Below are 6,264 nucleotides of genomic sequence, written 5' to 3'. Positions count from 1 at the left end.
ACGAGTCGTGTGATCGGTTTGTGGGACAAAAGCCCACACTCTGGCTGGCAAACCGACCCGGCCCAACCCGATTGTGTGTTTGCGTGTGTGTGTGTGTGTTTGTGGTTATCTGTTTGTTTGTGTGTCTGTGTATGTAAACGCCACAATTCAGCGTGGTGGAATCAGGCTCTTGTCAAATTAATCAAAGTGAAGAAACTTGCATTTTTCTTCAGGTTTGCGATTTTTTTTCCAAATTTTTGTTTTCTTGCTCAACACCTTTCATGCCCATTAAAAAACTAATTTCTGTGTGAATTTTTCTGAAAAACGTTGATTAAAGACACAAAAAATGTAAATGTTCAGTTACAACGGACTCTTAAGCTAAAGAAATAATTAATCTTTGGCGGCCATTTTCTCACTAAATTTACCACTAAAAACAAGTGACCCCCACCTCAATCTTTCGCAAATATCTCGACTTGTATTCAAGATAAATGGATATTATTTTTTTCATCCAAATAAAGACAAGTGAACAAGCTTTGAGATGATACTAATAACTCTACATACCCAAAGATTTGCGGAGAGCCTGATTCCGCATGCTGCCTCACCCATTCTCCCACACAATGCAACCCGAGGCAACCTGGAAGGGTTTCTGATTTCCTCCCCATGGAAAGGACACAGGTGATCAAAGTATCCTTTTCACCAACAGCCGTGCAATCGATACACAGCTATGTCATTTCACTTCCCTTCCCACAACTCATTTTACTCTATCTTTCCTTTTATTATTTTTTGCCCGCTTTCAGCAATAGTACATTTCAATGCATTGTCTGTGTCACAAGGCTGTGGAATCATACGCTCTTCAATTTTTGGAAATGTGGAGTTATTTCTTTCATCTAAAGGCTTATTCGTTTGCCTTGTTTTCAATTTTAAAAATACCCATCTATCTTGAAGACAGGTTGAGATATTAGCAATTATTGGAGGTGGGTTTGCCTGTTTCAGTGGTAAAATTAGTGAGAAAATGACCGCCAAAGTTGGGTAACTTAAATAGCTTGAGAGTCGGTCCCTGGAAACTGCAAACATAACATGTGTCTTTAATCAACGTTTTTAAGTTAAATGCGCATGTAAATATGTTATACTATGGACATAAAAGGTGTTTAATCGAAAAATCAAAATTTCGAAGAAGATTCCCATACCTGTGGGAAAATGCCAATTTCTTGACTTTCATTATTTTGACGAGTGCCTTATTTCACCACACTGTCTCACATATATTATTTTCTACAGAATTACGCGGTTGGTTGGAGGGTGACCCTGGTAGGTCCTACTTCTTTGCTTTCCTCCTATTGTTTCTATTTGTATGGGTGGTTGGAGGGCGTCACTGATAGGTCCTACCTTTTTACTTTCCCCCTATTGTTTTTATTTGTGTGGGTGGTTACAGATTAGAGGGTGACAATGGTAGGTCCTACTTCTGTACTTTCCTTATATTGTTTCTATCTGTGTGGGTGGTTTGGGTGGGGGGGGCGCCACGGGTAGGTCCTACTTCTTTACTCTCCCTCTACTGTTTATATTTGTGTGGGTGGTTGGAGGATGCCACTGGTAGTCCTACTTTTCTACTTTCCCTCTGATAATTCTGTTTGTCTGTGGGTTTTTTTTTTAAACTAGCACTAATAAAATGACCAATATTGTTTCGATAGGCTTCTCTTTACTTTAAAAAAAATATTTACCCCCCCCCCCCCACCAAAAAAAACCCACCCACCAAAAAACAACAACAAAAAACGAACAGAAAACCTAGTGCATTATGAATTGAAAGCTAGCTTAAAGTCCCGCTTTAAAAATATCAAGACAATAATACATTTAATTTGATGAATATTTATCACTTCCTGCGGCAAATTTTCTGATTACCAAAGTCACGATATAAAGCCGTCATACGAGGTATCGTTTGACCATTTATTTTTTGTTTTTCGGGGGGGGGGGGTGTTTTGACATGAACTTGATTTTGCTAAAGAGTAATTTTGGGACGTGCAGACAAAATGAGTTACTTCTCGCAATCCACTTAATGGAGACATTTGCCAAAAATCGACACTGGGGTCAAATTTGTAGATTTTTCTATTGATGCAATATTATTATTCTGTATTAAGTATAACATGCCTTTTCTTATTTCATACTTATAAATTATAAAAAAAAACTTCACCTATAACCGTGATGTATCTGTTTTCTGAGGGATTGAATCCGAGAAGTAACTCATTTTGTCAGCACGCTTCACAATTAATTGATTGTTTTCTTGGAGTCGACATAAGATGTGAACATGTTGTGTAACCTCATGGTGACATCAGGCGCTGGCCCACAAAACTGAAATCAGAGAAATGGATATTTTACCTTTCTCTCGGCAATTTTTGCTCAAGTTTCTTTCTTTTAAATTTGTTTTACTCTCAACACCTTTTTCATGTCAATTGAACAATACCATAACATTTTTTAGTAGATTTTACAGAAAAACTTTGAGCTAGCGAACTAGAAAATATGTATTTGCAGTGTTCAATGGCGGTCAAGTTTTTGAAGTCACCAAACTTTGGCGACCATTTTCTCGCTAATTTTACCTCTGACACCAGGCGACTCCCACCCTACCCCCTCCTTTTCGTACTCTTTCATCATAGCTCCAATATTAAAAAATACAGCTAACGCCAGATCAATGGCGACAGAAAAGAAGGGGGTAAGGGGGTCTGATATAAAAAATATATGTGGAAGATGCTGGGTCTGGGAGGGGGGGGGGGCGGAGGAGGTATTTTTCCGACACCAGATTCCTGTAAATGGCATGCGCTTAAAAATGCTGGTTGTGAATTCGAATTAAAACGAGAGAGGCGAGACAGAAGAGGAAGAGAGAGGGAGAGAGAGAGAGAGGGGGGGAGAGAGAGAGAGAGAGAGAGAGAGAGAGAGAGAGAGAGGGAGAGAGAGAGAGAGAGAGAGAGAGCAAGAGCGAGCAAGAGAGAGAGATAGAGGGACGGGACCCGCTGATAGAAAGACAGATAGACAGAAACCGAAGTAGAAAATGAGAAAGAAAGAAAGAAATAATATAATTTAAGTAAATATATTTTGTTGTGTTTTAGAAAAACTTGCTTTTCAAAAATCTGTGTTCTTATAGCTCAAAAAAATGTGGCGACCGATTCCTTATTATTATTTCTGTCTCTGTCGGTTAAAAAATTCGCTTTAAGGAAGAGTTGTGTTCATGAATCTTGCAATGCTCCTATTGTAATTATCGTTATTTGTAATGTTTTTAACACATATTATAGTGTGGAACTTGACTCATTCAAGTCATAACCGATTTCCTACTGTGTCGCAACAACTTAGATTTGAAATTCAATACACAACATGCAGGCCTACTTTACCGTAGAATTTTCTGTGCGTGGTTGGCGGGTGCTCTGGTGTGGTTTGCTCCTTCTTTCCTATCAAACATCTATCATCCTTATCTCCCCTTCTTCTTTTTTATGTCTGTTACTCTCTTGTAACACCTCTAATTTTCTGGCGCTCATATGACCTTATGCAGTTGCGAGTGCCGTAAAACCTCTACTATAACTAAAACAGAATTTTCAGCTGAGAACATTTTAAAAAAAGCTTCTTCCAAGCATCACGTTTGTATCAGCAATCAGCATTTTTAAAAATGAAGAAAGACGGATAATGTGGGAGGTTGGAGGACGCCACTGGCCGGTCCAACTTCTTTACTACTTTTCCTCTGTTGTTTCTGTCTGTTTGTCTTACCTTTCCTATCACTATGACCATTATTGTGTCGATGTGCCTCTCTTTATTCAAACAAACAAACACTAAACTTCCCCTTTTCTGTTCCTGTCAATCATACTCTTTCTCAACAACAAATGGGCATTATTATGTCGATGTTCCATTCTATACAAAAACAAAATGAAAATGTGAAGCAGCGTGGTGGAATCAGGATCTCGTCATTTTTGGGACATGTAGAGTTATTGGTATCATCTTAACGCTTGTTCACTTGTCTTTATTTGGAAGTAAAAAATATCCATTTATCTTGAATACAAGTCGAGATATTCGCAAAAGGAGTACGTGGGGGCCACCAATTTTCAGAGGTAAAATTTGTGAGAAAATGGCCGCCTAAGATTAGTTATTTCCTTAGCTTAAGAGTCCGTGGTAACTGAAGATTTACATTTTGTATGCCTTAAATCAACGTTTTTCAGAAAAATCCACACAGAAATGAGTTCTTTAATGGGCATGAAAGGTGTTGAGTCAAAAAACAAAAATTTGATGAAAATTCACAAACCAGTGGAAAAATGCTGGTTTCTTCACTTTGATTATTTTGACGAGAGCCTGATTTCACCGCGCTGCCTCACAAATTAACAATTTAAAAAAAGAAAAAAACATCGAAAGCATGCAGTGCAAGCTGGGGTTTTACAGGCGCTAAGACATTAACATACTGACAATAAGTTCATATCAAATCGATACAACGACACGAGTGCCAGAGAAGTTTAAAGTACTTCTGCCACCACCAGATAATAATAATAATAATAATAATAATAATAATAATAATAATAAAAATAATAATAATAATAAAAATAATAATAATAATAATAATAATAATAACAATAATAATAATAATAATAATATTTATAATAATAGCATTAATATAGCGCATGTCCATGCTCAAGAGCATGCTTTATGCGCTTTACAACTATTATTACCCCAGAAGACCCTCTGAGAACACTCAAAAACATTCTCGGCTTCCACGGAAGCATACAGTGCAAGCAGCTGATTAAGCGCTCAAACACTAACAAACTGACAAGATCGTTCACTGTCTATGGCCGGGTACCCATTCCCACCTGGGTGAAGTGAGGAAAACTCGTGTAAAGTGCCTTTCCCAAGGACAAACGTCGGGTCCCTAACAGGATTCGAACCCACGACCTTTCGGTTGCGAGTCTGAGAGCGTAACCACGATGCCACCGACGCCCCACTGAATAAATAAATTAATATCAAATCGATGCAACGACACGAGTGCCAGAAAAGATTAAAGTACTTCTGTCACCACTAGATTGTGCGGTCAGTCACTGGAAGCGGAGACGATTAATACAAAATACTATTATTATCATTATCATCATCATCCGGTGCGTGGGTGGTGGCGCGTACTCATGTGTGGTTTGCTTCTTCTGTCCTATCAAACATTATTAAATCGTCCTTATCTCCCCGTTTTCTTTTTTTTATGTTTGTTACTCTTTTGTGTCATCTCTGATCTTCTGGCGCTCATATGACCTTACGCAGTAGCGAGCGCCGTAAAACATCTACTAAAACTAAAACTAAATGTCATCCGGTGCCTTGTCGACTGGCGTGGGCTATCATGGACCTTCACTTCCACCTGTCTTGCTTCGCAACAATGGTGTCTATTTTTCTTGCTGCTCCTAGCCATGTTGTCAACTTGTCCAGTATCTTTTGTCTCTGTCTACCTCTGCCTCCCTTGATATAATCCTTGCCTGTTGTTACAATATTCTCCAACGCTTCTTTCTGCATTGTGTGTTCAATAAAATGTGCCTGTCGCTTTCGTATATAAGATAAGATACATCTTTATTGTCCAGATCCTGGCACATTGGTTTGGTGTTTCACCACGTACACACACACACACACACACACACACACACACACACACACACACATACATACACACACACACTCACACACACGCAGGCTTACAATCACATGCTTAATACAAATGGGCAGCAATATAAACAATAATAATCTTAAGCTAGATATAGTATGGCTCTTTCAGTCTATGCAGACGGTCAATTTAGCTTAAGATGGTCTCAAGGTTGTCTTCATGCAGCTTCTTTCATGGCTAATTCTTCCTATGTTTGAAGCGCAGAGTCTGTCGCAGTGCTTGCATGTCAGTGACGTAGATCGAAGCTCTGTATTTCCGCTGTTTTCCTTTCGTCGATGGAGCTTCTCAGCCTGGTTGTTTCTAAGGTTGTTCTCTTGTATTTTAGTTCTTTCCTTTATAATTTTTCTCCATGTTTTCCGGTCCTCAGCTGATTCTTCCCAGATGTTAAAACCTACTCCAAGCTTAGATAAGCTGCTAAGCTAGATATATACTCAATGTTATTCTGATGCATGCTCTTAGGTCGTATGCATACTTACTATACAAGATGGTTAAGATGGAAGAATTTTGATGGATGATTGTGAAAATGACCTTCTATATCTTTCTTTGCTACAGATCAGAAGCCTAGGTCTTTTACTTCTGACTGATGTTTGTATTGGAGGGAACAAGGGATGTTTGTTGTCTAAGAAGATGGA

Source organism: Aplysia californica, unplaced genomic scaffold (genome assembly GCF_000002075.1).
Source record: "Aplysia californica isolate F4 #8 unplaced genomic scaffold, AplCal3.0 scaffold00340, whole genome shotgun sequence".
Taxonomy (NCBI): Eukaryota; Metazoa; Mollusca; class Gastropoda; order Aplysiida; family Aplysiidae; genus Aplysia; species Aplysia californica.
The sequence above is the reverse complement of the archived record's forward strand: the minus strand, read 5'-3'. Positions refer to the sequence as shown.